A 12,444-nucleotide genomic window follows, 5' to 3' on the forward strand; every position below is an offset into this window, starting at 1 on the left:
GATAGTTTGCTGCTGGCTGTTTACTTGAATTTGACAGCTTCATCTCTGTTCGGAGCTTCATTCTTAGCATTTCTAGGCTTCATTTCAGGACTCATTGGTGTCTCCAATGCCCCCAGAGGATTTTGGCTATGTGGACCCTTCCAGGTCGATTGGGAAAATCAAATTGGCAGAGGTAGCCACGAGCAAGAATTCATAGGGCAGAATTTTTCACTTGTCAGGTGAGCGGGTACCCAACCTGAATGAGCATAAAATGACGCACAATGCTGTAGGGTGAGCGTCCCGAAATCTTCGTGCATTTGTGCAATATTTCAGTCAGTGGGTACAAGCAGGAGTTGGAGCAGCGTCTACCATTAATTAAGAGGACAGTTAAGACCCTTGACAACCCAACTGATGGTGATTTAACGTCGCCCGTGTGATTTTTCATTCGTCGCACGAGCAAAACGGGCAGGTGGGCAATTTGCAAAACATCGCCCACAGGCAGGATAAAAAGGATCAGCAGCATTGTCATTGTGAGTAGTGAGGAATTTTGGAGATAGTTTGCTGTTGGTTGCTTATTGGTACTTGTCAGCTTAATCTCTGATTGTGGCTTCATTCTTAGCATTCCCACGTGTCATTTCAGGACTCATTGGTGTCTTCAATTCCCCCTGAGGATTTGGACCGTATGGACGCATCCAGGTATCAGACAGCCTTCCCTTACCCTGGTAATGGAGATTGTGGTCTCAGCTGGAGCCACGTCCTCTGAGGAGGAAGAGTGGGGCAGAAGGGAGAGGAGGCCAGGTGTCCAATGCAGCTTCCAGGGGAGGGACCTGTGGGAGGAGAGGTGCAGACACAAGGGGCGCAGGGCCAGCAGGACGTACAAGGCAGAAGGGACCACAGAATATGCCACTATCCTGCTGCCAGGGTTAACAGGCGGCAATGCAGCTACCTCAATATGTCTGAGGTGCAATGCCGAAGGAGGGTCTGCCTCTTCAGGGAGACCATGACATCCATTTATCAGATGGTCGGGCCTGAGGTCAACTCTGAATGTGTGCGTGGACATGCCATGCCAGTGGCTCTGAAGGTCACAGGGGCCCTCAACTTCTGGCACTTCTGCCTCTGGCTCTTTCCAGGAGTCAGTGGGGGATCTGTGCAGAATCTCCCAATCAGCTGTCCACAGTTCAGGTAGGTACTGACCTTCATTCATTTCCATATGGACGAGGCCAGCCAGGCTGAGCGAATCAGAGGCTTTGCAGTGATTGTTGGGTTCCCCTGCATCCAAGATAGAATCGACTGCACACATGTGGCCATCAAGGCACCAACGGGTCAGCCTGGTGCCTTCGTCAACAGGGAGGGATTCCACTCCATGAATCTGCAGGTAGTGTGTGACCACAGGATGCAGATTCTGCAAGCCTGCGCAAGGTAACCTGGCAGCTCCCATGACTTGTCCTGAGACACTCCCAGGTGCTGAGGCTCTTCAGTGTTCCAACCTGATTGGATGGATGGCTGCTGGGTGACAAGGGCAGTCCCTTGAAAAGGTGTCTCATGGCTCCTCTCGCTACCCAAGAACAGAGGCGGAACAGCGGTACAACAGGAGCCATGCATCCAAAAGGACGGGGTAGAGAGAACCATAGGGCTTCTCAAGGTGCGTTTCCGATTCCTGGACCATTCGGGGATGTACTACAATACCGCCCCAGAGAGGATGTCACTGATACTGGTTGCATGCTACGTTCTCCACAATCTGGCATTGGAAAGGGGGGGACCCACTGCAGGAAGAGGATGTTGATGCAGTTGCATAGGCCACAGATGATGAGTCCAGTAGTGAGTCAGAAGAGGAGCATGGTAGGAGAATGCTGAGGGCATGAAGCCAGACCTCAGTAACCTCCAGTGAGGCAACGATCCAATGCTCCTTCAGCTAAGCTGCCAAATAAGGGCTACCACCTCATGCCAGGTCTGGCACCAACATCCTGGATTTCCTTTTCCCCCAAGATAGGCTCAGTGCCTGTGCAATAATGTTTCGATCCACCCACGTCCAGCATTACATACTGACCTACCCTGCACTTACAAAACAAATGAAGCATACTCAGGCCAATAACACAAAAGCAGATATAACTTAATGTTGGATCTCATATTATTGAACAGAAAAATATCTGGTGTTGGTAGTCACACCATTAAAAAAAGTAAAACAAAATGGGGGAACAAAAGATCACCCATGAACAGTCCCTCTTGTGCTTAAGCTGCTTTAAACTTATGCTTATGGGTGCTACATCTAGGTATTCCCCTCTCGCTGGAACTGGCATTGGACGCGGCCTGCTGACTTTGCTGGCTTGTTAGCCTTAATGACCTTGGCGGTCGTCCTCTGGCCGATAGAGCCTGTGCTGGCCCCGCCTGGGATGGAGCGGCCAGTGCCATGGCTGGCATCTCCCCAGTCATTGCAGCCGCATCAGATGCCATGGTCACTGGTAGAGGGGCAGAGGAGCTGCTCCCGTCATCCAGAGCGCCCTGAGAGGAGCCCGCAGAGACGACAAGCAGCTCATGCGCTAATGTGAGGTTGCTCTGGTCTTCCCTGCTTGCCATTAATGGACAGGCACTGAGGTGGGATACTGGGTGCCTCATCCATCTCCCACACTGGCACTGACCACCTGAGGTCATTGTCCGTGTGATGACTGGCAGGGCCCCAGGAACCCTGAATCTGTCCCTGGAGCAGCCTCTCCATGAGAGTCACCACTCTCTCAATGGAGCAGGCAGTGCGGCTGGCCATGAGGATCAACACAATGCTTATGCTCCACATGGACTCTACCACAGCAGAGACCATGGCACACATAACCTCATGGATCTCCTCCAGATCCTCCCGCACATCCCGCTGGACATCTAGCATCTGCTACCTAATGGACAACTTCAGAGGCTCATCATCTGCCTTCAACTCAGCATTGTCCTGGTTTCCAGTACCTGGTGCCAGCACCCTAGGCACTCTCTGCCTCCGCCTATACCCCAAGCGAACGTGAAGTACCCTCACTGCTGTGCTCCGACACCGTAGCCAAAGGTCTAATGCCCACCGAGGTGCTGATTTCTGCGCTGGTACCTGGTTCAGAGAGTGGGTGTGATGCAAGTGCATGTGAAGCCTGGCGGTCTTTTGGCTTGAGGGGTGGCTCTTCAGAGTCCTGTGATTGGGTGCTGGTGAATCTGAGGGATAACAACAACATATCATTAGTTTAAGTTATTACACTGTCACTGTGCATGCCAGGCACCCTGGTAAGACAATGGAGATATGCATCGTGGCACCATCGTCTTCAATGACCAATGGAGAATCCAGTTTTGAGGCTCCCATCAATGATGAGACTACACAAGAACATTTGCACCATCCAAAATCCTCACCTCTGTGCACTGCACTCGTACCTTCGTCTGACACCCCAGCCTCTCCGCAGCTGGTTGGCTGAGGTGCATGGCGCCTCTGCAGCTCCAAGGCATCCTGTCCGAATCTGGTTAGGATTAGGAGGTTTGGGGGGGCCTCCATCTGTCCGCGCCCTCTCAATGTCGTTAAGGGTCGTCTTCTCCTGAAAGGACAGAGGAGAATGGATTAGTCCACTCTCCACCTGCAGCGTCATTGCAGCCTGGCCAACCCCACCTGAGGAAGACATTGCAGGGCATATCCAAGTCATGGCCCTCGATCTACAAGGCACTCAGTGCAAGCAGCCAGGGCTCACCCTATTGGTCAGCTCCAGTGTCATTGACAGTTGGCATTCAGACTCTAACATTTTGAGCTTCGTGGGGTGCTGTCCCTCTTGGCAACCAGCTCCTCCACGAGGACCGCGAGGCACTCGTCTGAAAAACAGGGGGTGCTGAGTGCCCACCCAACCCGCCCTCCTGCCTGGTGTCTTCAGCCGCACTTGAGGCCATAGCTTCAGTCTTCAGAACGCTGCAAACATGTTCTTCCCTGGCAGCCTTCAAGGAGCTGCCTGTGCCGTTTTTAAACTGGCCGCAGTGTCGCCATTGGACCCGGTGGCCTACAGGCCATTGCCCCCGCCCAGCCCTTTCCAACCATTGGGAAGCGTTTCACACTGGGCAGGCTTTAATTGACCAGCCAGCGCAAAATTGCGGTGGGAGGCCGATCACAGGTGGTGGCCAGTTTCCCAACTTGAAAAAGTGCATCAGATCATTTGACTTCACAATCTGATCATTCCTGACATTCCTGGTGCAGACTCAGCTTGCCACCTTCCCAGCATGGAGTGCTGCACTGGAAATGACTGGAAACATGGCAAGTGTCATTTACAGACGTCGGGCTTTCCATAGCACTTGCATTCGTGGTGCTATGGAGCCCAATTTCACAGCCCACATATTTGAATCAAAGTGTCGTTAACTCAGTGAAATTGGGTTGGCTCAAATGGCTGAATGACCAGTACGGGCCAGATTGGTACAAACAGCATGGAGGCGATTCCTGTTCCGGCTATGGTGGATTCTTCCCCTACCCATGGTGGAGATCATGGCATTGTGGGTTGGGCCTGCCTTCGGGTAGACAACTGATGAAGATGATTCAGAGACAGAAGAGGATTTGGTCACTTATACATACCAAGTCTTGCGAGAGTATCCCTGGTCTGCCATTCAGCTGAAAAATTAAGCAGAGGCTGCAGAGAGGGAAGGTCTACACAGAGTGAGGAGAATGAGGGTGCTTTACAGCAGGCCCTACCAACCCACCTCTAACATACCCTGGAGTGAGGTATCTCAGACTCAACAAGATGATAGTTGAGGAATTGTGCTACCTCCTTCAAAAGAACCTGCAGTCTCCCAGAATAGTAAGGGTGGCACTACCAGTGGTCAAAAAGGACACAGCTGCATTAAACATGTTTGGCAGGACTGAATAAAACTGCAATCATCTCCCACCATGCTGTCCATCGCTGCATTGGGGAGGTAATAGAGTCTCTATTTGTGAAGAATTGATTTCACCTTGTACTGTCTAAGCAAAAAGAAGAATTGTAATGACTCGATGGAGTGGATAACTTTATTGCAGAGAGCTTCTCAGGTACTACATGCGCGTTCAGGATTCTTGTCAGGAAGCCACCACCTCCCCTCCTCCTTCCGATTGTCTGCACTTAGGGCTCATTGGTCAGAGCATCCCAGAACATCACATGACCCCTGATAGATAGTAGGAGAGGCTACACCTTCATTTATTACATTTCCTCCCCCTTTAGTTTTTTACTATTTCTATTTACAGAGGTACATTTGAATATCCAACAACATAAACATATATATAACTTCAGGTGATTAAAGATCAAGTCTCTGAGGTGCTCTCCTTATACGGCCAGAGCAACGTAGCCCTACCACTTGAGGTTCCTCAACAGGATTGACAGGATCTGGAAATGCAGCATTGAGATGCATCATTAGAAAGTGGTGGTTCTGGGTTTGACAACTCCACAGAGACATTGGGCATGTCTATCCTAGGTTGATCTGTCACCTCAGGAACTGACAGTTCAACGTTAATCTTAGGTACTTCAAACAAGTCACCCCTCACTCTTCTAAACTCCAGTGGAGTCTGTCTAACCTTTCCTCATAAGACAGCTCATTCCAAGTATAAATCTAGTAAAGACCTCTGTACTGCCTCCAACTCATTCACATCCTTCCTTAAATAAGGAGACCAAAACTACGCATAGTATTCGAGATGTGGTCGCACCAATGCCCTGTACAACTGAAGCATAACATCCTTACTTTTATGTTCAATTCCTCTCATGATAAAGGATAGCATTTCATTAGCCTTCTTAATTACTTGCTGTACCTGCATGCAAACTTTTTGTGACTCATTCAATAGAATACCTAGATCCCGCTGCACCTCAGGATTCTGCAATCAATCTCCTTTTAAGTAATACTCTTTTTTTTTTCTTCTTCCTGCCAAAGTGAACAACTTCACATTTTCCCACATTATACTCCATATACCAGATTTTTGCCCAATCACTCAACCTAACTATGTCCATCTACAATCTCCTTATGTCCTCTTCACAGCCTATATTCCTACCTATCTTTATGTCATGTGCAAATTTACTCACCATGCCTTCGGTCCCACCATTTAAGGGCAGAATCTTCATAGATTTGCATTGAATGTGGTAGCAGGCGTGAAGAAAAGGTGTTTTACCTGCCAGGCGCAATGGTCCCCATCCCGGCATTAATAATGCATTCGTGGGAAACACTCTGGATCTCTGGGGCATGGCTAGGATTTGCCTGCAATGCTGTGACCTCAACACTTCCTCGCTCTGGGTGCCAAACACTGAAAGGTACAGACCAACCTCATTAAAAAGGTCCCACAGTTAGTTCCTGATTTCAGATGAAAAGCAATTATTTTGAGTTCAGTTTTAAATATCACCTTCATTCTGGGTATCGTTCTTTTCTTGGTGTTGGTTTGAATTCCTTATTGGTTTTCATGGGTTCTCTTCGAAGTTCGTCCAGTGGGATTGTGCAGGAGTACCTACCACTAAATAGCTCAAGGAGGGGTCAACCATGCAAATGGTACCTGAAATTTCTACAGAGGTTCTTCTAATCACATAATATAACCCTGGAGAAAGAAAACATTGAAAAACATAAAAACAGTGATATGATTAATTTAAAATAGTCAAATTAGGTAAAATCATAGCAAAAGCTCAATGTAGTGCCCATGTGTCAAGGTAAGCAGAGTTTGGGTTCTGCCCAATGTCAACATGATACAACAAATATTTCCACTTAAAGTTTCAATTGCCTGGATATTTTATAAAATAAAATGAACAAAAAATAAGGAAAACAGCAATATCAAGAAGGAAAACTGGACTGTATATAACAAAAGAAAAAAAACATGTAATATTGAAGTGAGTCAGAAAGCAATGTTTTCCATGGGTCCCATTTAAAGTAGGGTGTAGGTTTGTACAGTTGGTCTAACCAATCTTATCAGGATCCATCAAGTGCATTTCTAATGGGGCAACATGATTAAAATACCAAGGAGAGATGCTTCACAGGTAGCAGCACAAGGGTATGTCCCAGTGGAGGTGTGGGGAATGGGATGGAGCAGCAATGTGGAGGGGTTGTGATTGAGATACTGCTGCTTCTTATGGCTCTACAGGAATTTTTTTTACAAACTTATTTTTTGCTGGTTGCTGATTAAGCTGCAGCAACCAGTGAACAGTCACAGTCTCCCCATGTGAAAACTGTGACATAGTGATCATGTCACTGGACTAGTAATCCAGAGGCCAAGAGTAATATTCTGGGGACATGGGGTCAAGTGCCACCATGATAACTGATGGAATTCGAATTCAATTAATATGGAATATAAAGTTAGCCTCGGTAATGGAGACCATGACAACTATAAATGATTGTTGTAAAAACCCATCTGGTTCGCCAATGTCCTATAGGGAAATCTGCCATCCCTACCCAGCCTGGCCTATATGTGACTCCAGACCCATAGCATTTAATTTCTCTTGCCTTCCACCCCAGCACAATTGATATGTAGTCCAACCCAGGATCGACCAGGCCAGTCCCACAGATTCAGGGTGGCTGAATCAGGTGCTATGACTGAGCAGTTGGTAAAGCTGAGTTATTTAAAAATTCCAAAGGGAAACTTTAAACAACTGTCATAACCTATAATTTTAGGTGTTATATTTGAGATACGAGTCTAAATTCAGGAATCAGGGCACCAATTCTCAAGGTTTCACATTAAACTAAATGAGGCCATTTTATTAATTTACATAGACTAAAATATATATGCACATGGCTACAAATTACTACTATCATAAATCCAGCTCTACCTGTCCCACCCTCCCCCCTTAAACCAGCTTATATTTCACCCCTTTTCTATTTTTACTTAGTTCTGTTGAAGAGTCATACAGGCTTGAACCGTTAACTGTGTTCCTCTCTGCAGATGCTGCCAGACCTGCTGAGTTTTTCCAGGTATTTTTATTTTTTTTATAGTATTCCTGCTGATGCTATTGGCAGAATGGCCTTATCCCCATTGAATGGACCCATCAATGGTTTATAGTCCAACACAATGGTGAAATGTCATCCATGTTGGTACTGGTGGAATTCTTCACCCTGAAACCTACCGATAAAATTTCCTTTTCTAGTTGGGATTAACGTTTCTCAGCTGTGGAGAGGGTTCTTGAGACATAACCAATAGGTCTTTCTAATCCATTTTCCATTCTGTGTGATGATACAGCTCCTACACCATAAGGAAAGGCATCACATGTTAATATCAATTCTTTCGATGGGTTATAGTGTACCAATAAGCACAGCGAATTCAACAGTTTCCTTACTTTCACAAAGGCTTCTTCCTGTTGTGAATTCCATGAACAACAGTGATTCTTCTTTTTTCTTATTCATTCATGGGATGTGGGTATCACTGGCTAGGCCAGCGTTTATTGCCCATCCCTAATTGCCCTTGTTGAAAGGGCATTTAAGAGTCAACCACATTGCTGTGGCTCTGGAGTCATATGTAGGCCAGACCAGGTAAGGAGAGCAGATTTCCTTCCTTAAAGGACATTAGTAAGCCAGATGGGTTTTTACAACAATTGACAATGGTTTCATGGTCATTATTAGATTTTAATTCCTGTGGTGGGATTCGAACCTGGGCCCCCAGAGCATTATCCTGTGTCTCTGGATTACTCATCCAGTAAAAATACCAGTGAGCCATCACCTCCCACAAGTGTAACAGTGCCAACACGGTTGATATGTTAAGCAAGAAGCAGCTGTAGTAGTTGGTCATATCCAGGAAGGACTTGAGTTCAGTTACGTTGGATGGTGAGAATGCATCTTTTATTGCCGATCTTCTACCGGATGCAAACCCATGGCATCCACTCTGTGACCTAGGTAAGTAACTTCTGGTGCTTGAAATGTGCATTTTTCCTTCTTTAACCATACGCCAGCTTCCATGAACCTTCTTAGCACCTCCTCCAGGTTGGCCAAGCATTCAGACTTGGTTAACCCTGTGATCAGGACATCATCTGGGCATACTACTACTCAGAGAGGTCCTTGAAAATGATTCTCCATTGTTCTCTGGAAGATAGCACACGCAGTCGATACTCCTAAGGGTAGGTGAGTGTACTGATAATGACCTTTGTCTGTGTCAATAGTCACGTATTCTCTCGACGTGCTATCCATTCTAATTGTTGGTAGTTCTAATCAAGGCTTGTATCCAATTTCGTATAGGACTTGCCTCCAGCCAGCTTTGTATATAAGTCATTTATCCTTGGAATGGTCGAATTTTGCTGCCTTATTTACAGTCAATTTATAGTCCCCACAATGCATGTGATTTGGTCAAGCTTAACCACTGGAACTATGGATGCTGCCCATTGCAAAAGTTGGGCAGGTTGGATGATGCCCATTTTTTCTAACTAGCAAAGTTCTGCATCCACATTCTCCTTCAATGCATAAGGCACAGATCTGGCCTTAAAGAAACGTGATGTTGCCTGAGGGCCCACAAATATCTTGGCCTGCACACCTTTTAACTTCCATAATTCATCCCAAAATATCTTGCTGTATTTCCTTAGCAGTTGAGGAACTCCTCCTGTTTTCAGGTGAAATATCTCAGACCAGTCAAGCTTGATCTTCTGAAACCAGTCCCAGCCTAAAAGACTGAATCCTTTACCTTTCACTATTATCACAGGCAACTGGACTGTCTGTTGCCTATTACACACTGGTACTGTGGCAATGCCCTTTACCTGAATAGATAATTTAGCGGTTGTCTGCTCCAGGTTGATTGGATGTCTACCTTCATTAAGGTATTTGAAAGTGTGCTCTCCCACCATTGTTGTTTAGGCTCCCATATCCGCCACCATTATTAGTGGGCTTTTCATTAACTTGAATTGTGACAGTGATAGTTTCGGTTTTTACAGCGGTTACATTATACAGGGAATAAATGTTGCTGTTGGCAGCTTCAGGTTCTGCTGTATTTTTTAATTCAATCATGTTGGTTGGCTGCTTTATGGCTGTTTCAACTTTGCCCTGCATTGCCTTACCAAGTGACCTTTCTTATGGCATTCTGCTTCCTTGAATTTGCAGGTGCCTGATTCATGGTCACCTCCACATCTATAACAACTTAATCTTGGAGTCGTTGCCTTTTGATGTTTCTAACTGCGCACATTGCATCTCGCTTCAATGCTGTGGGCCTGGCTTTCACACCACGTTTGGTGCTAGATCCCCGCCCCACATGAAGAACACTGCCATGTTGTATGTGCTGCAAAGCCTGTGAGTGTCTCGCAGTGTTTTCCATGGCAAGGGAGATTTATAGGGTGCACTTAAAGTCGCTGTCAACCTTGTTGATTAAATAGCGCTGTACAGTGTCGTCTTGAACTCCACAAACTAATCGGTCCCGCAGCCTATCATTTAATGTGTCCCTGAAGCTGCAGTGTTCTATCAACTGCTTAAGGTTCGCTACATAGGTTACGATGGACTATCCTGGGGCCCCAACTCTGGAATTAAATTTAAAACAGTGCATTATTACAGATGATTCGGCTGGAAGTGTGTTTTCATGAGGCCCTCTAATTTATTATAGGACTTAGAATTGGCCACGCTCGGGGCTGTCAGGTTGCAAATGAGATTGAATGCCTTACTGCCACATACACTCAAAAGGATGGCTACCTGCTTTTCCTCCACGGTAATTTTGTTAGCTACGAAATAAAATCAGAGGCGTTCTACCTGCTGGCTCCAGTCTTCCATAGTTGCATCATAAGGATTGATTCTGTTGAAGGATGGCATGACTGGTGAGTAGTCTTTTCTTTTTCTTAAGATCGATGTACTCAGATTAACAAGGTGAGGTGCAGCGTTGGGGCTATCCCACCCTCATCACCAAATGTAATGACTCGATGCTGCAGAAAGGTTTCAACAAGAAAGAAATAACTTTATTACAGGGAGCTTTTCAGGTGCTACATGCTCGCTTAGGACTCTTGTCAGGAAGGCCCACCGCCTCTGGATTTCTTGCACTTAGGGCTCATTGGTTGGAGCCTCCCAGAACATCATGATAGACAGCAGGAGAGGCTATACCTTCAGTTATTACACGAATGATCTGGGCAAACAGCATAATCACAGTGATGCTTTTACATTGACAAACTCATTATAAATGTGGTAAGATAGAAATTTAAGATAGGAAAACATTGATACACAAAATATGACAACATTGACACATAAAAATAGATCAAGTTAGGCAGCTAAGAAGTGTGTCTTATATTGTGATTTTTAATACACTATAAATATAAATGACCCTTATAAGGGTAATTCCATTTGTCTTGTCTCATCATTGCAGTGAACTTGAACAGTGTTTATTTGTGTACAAATAATATTGTTTTCCAATTTCTATTGCTAGTCTCCTGCTAGTTTATTTGATGTCATCCAGAGCTAAAACAAATTTCCATGAGGGGAGAGGACTGGTAACAGCCACAATACCTTCATCCTGACCAGTCTGCTGTTCCCACCGTCAGTGAGCTTCCAAGAAGAACCAAAGAGTTGCTGCTTGGTGACTTTGGATACTCTCTCTACATCCTGGCTGATGACCCCTCTCTGCTACCTGACTAGGTGAGGACAATGGACATGTATGACAGTCATATAGCCATCAGAAAAATCATGGAGCAAACCATTGGCATGCTAAGGCAACATCACCACAGACTGGAACACTGGAACCTAGCCTGGGGGGAGGTCTACAATATTTGCTGGAGAATGTCACCAAGTTCGTGACAGCCTTCTGCTGCTCTCCAACTTCACCATTATGAGGGCACAGCCAATGCTACCAGACATCCAGACATCACCTTGAGAGGAAGAGGAGGAGGAAGCAAGGTAATTGTAGCCATGTCCATTTCTGGACAGGCTGTCCGAGAGAATCTGCTCAGAATCCATTTCCTTTAGGGGAACATTGCTTCACAACCATGGATCCAACATTCCCTAACTTACTGACTAAATGCACACAGTTGCAGTACTGGCAGTCAGTGGCTGTTTCCTTTCAGTCAGTGCAGCTGCCTTTAAGAGGGGCAGATTGCCTTTAAAAGCTGGAGGTTGTCTGGAACACATGCTAGCCTTGCACACCACAAGACCCCCATTGACCATTGAGCCAGCTAGCACCTCAACAGGTATGGGCAGATCGCCAATAGCAATCCTCATGCCTGATGACGGGAGTAGATATATTTTTAGCCATGATTTTTAATGTGATGCACAAGTGCCAAATATTTGACTTCTTGTGTTTTTCTTGCCTGAGCTTCCCAATAATTGTGAGGTTTATGGGTTAGAGGTACTCTCATTGCTATTTCAAAACAACACAAACATTAGCTTGCAACGCATGCTTTTTCCTTCCATGTCCAGTTTTCATCCTCCTGGAATTCAAAGACTATTAGGGCCTCTGCTACGTCAGGAGTCTTATCACAGAGGGTATGTGTGCTGCCATCAGCCAGACTGGAGTCAAACGTACACAGGTGCAGTGTCGTCATTGTCCTCCATGAATCTAGCAGCTATGAGGGTTTCCTAAGGGTGTCTGTCTCA

This window comes from Carcharodon carcharias, chromosome 1 (genome assembly GCF_017639515.1).
Source record: "Carcharodon carcharias isolate sCarCar2 chromosome 1, sCarCar2.pri, whole genome shotgun sequence".
Lineage (NCBI taxonomy): Eukaryota > Metazoa > Chordata > Chondrichthyes > Lamniformes > Lamnidae > Carcharodon > Carcharodon carcharias.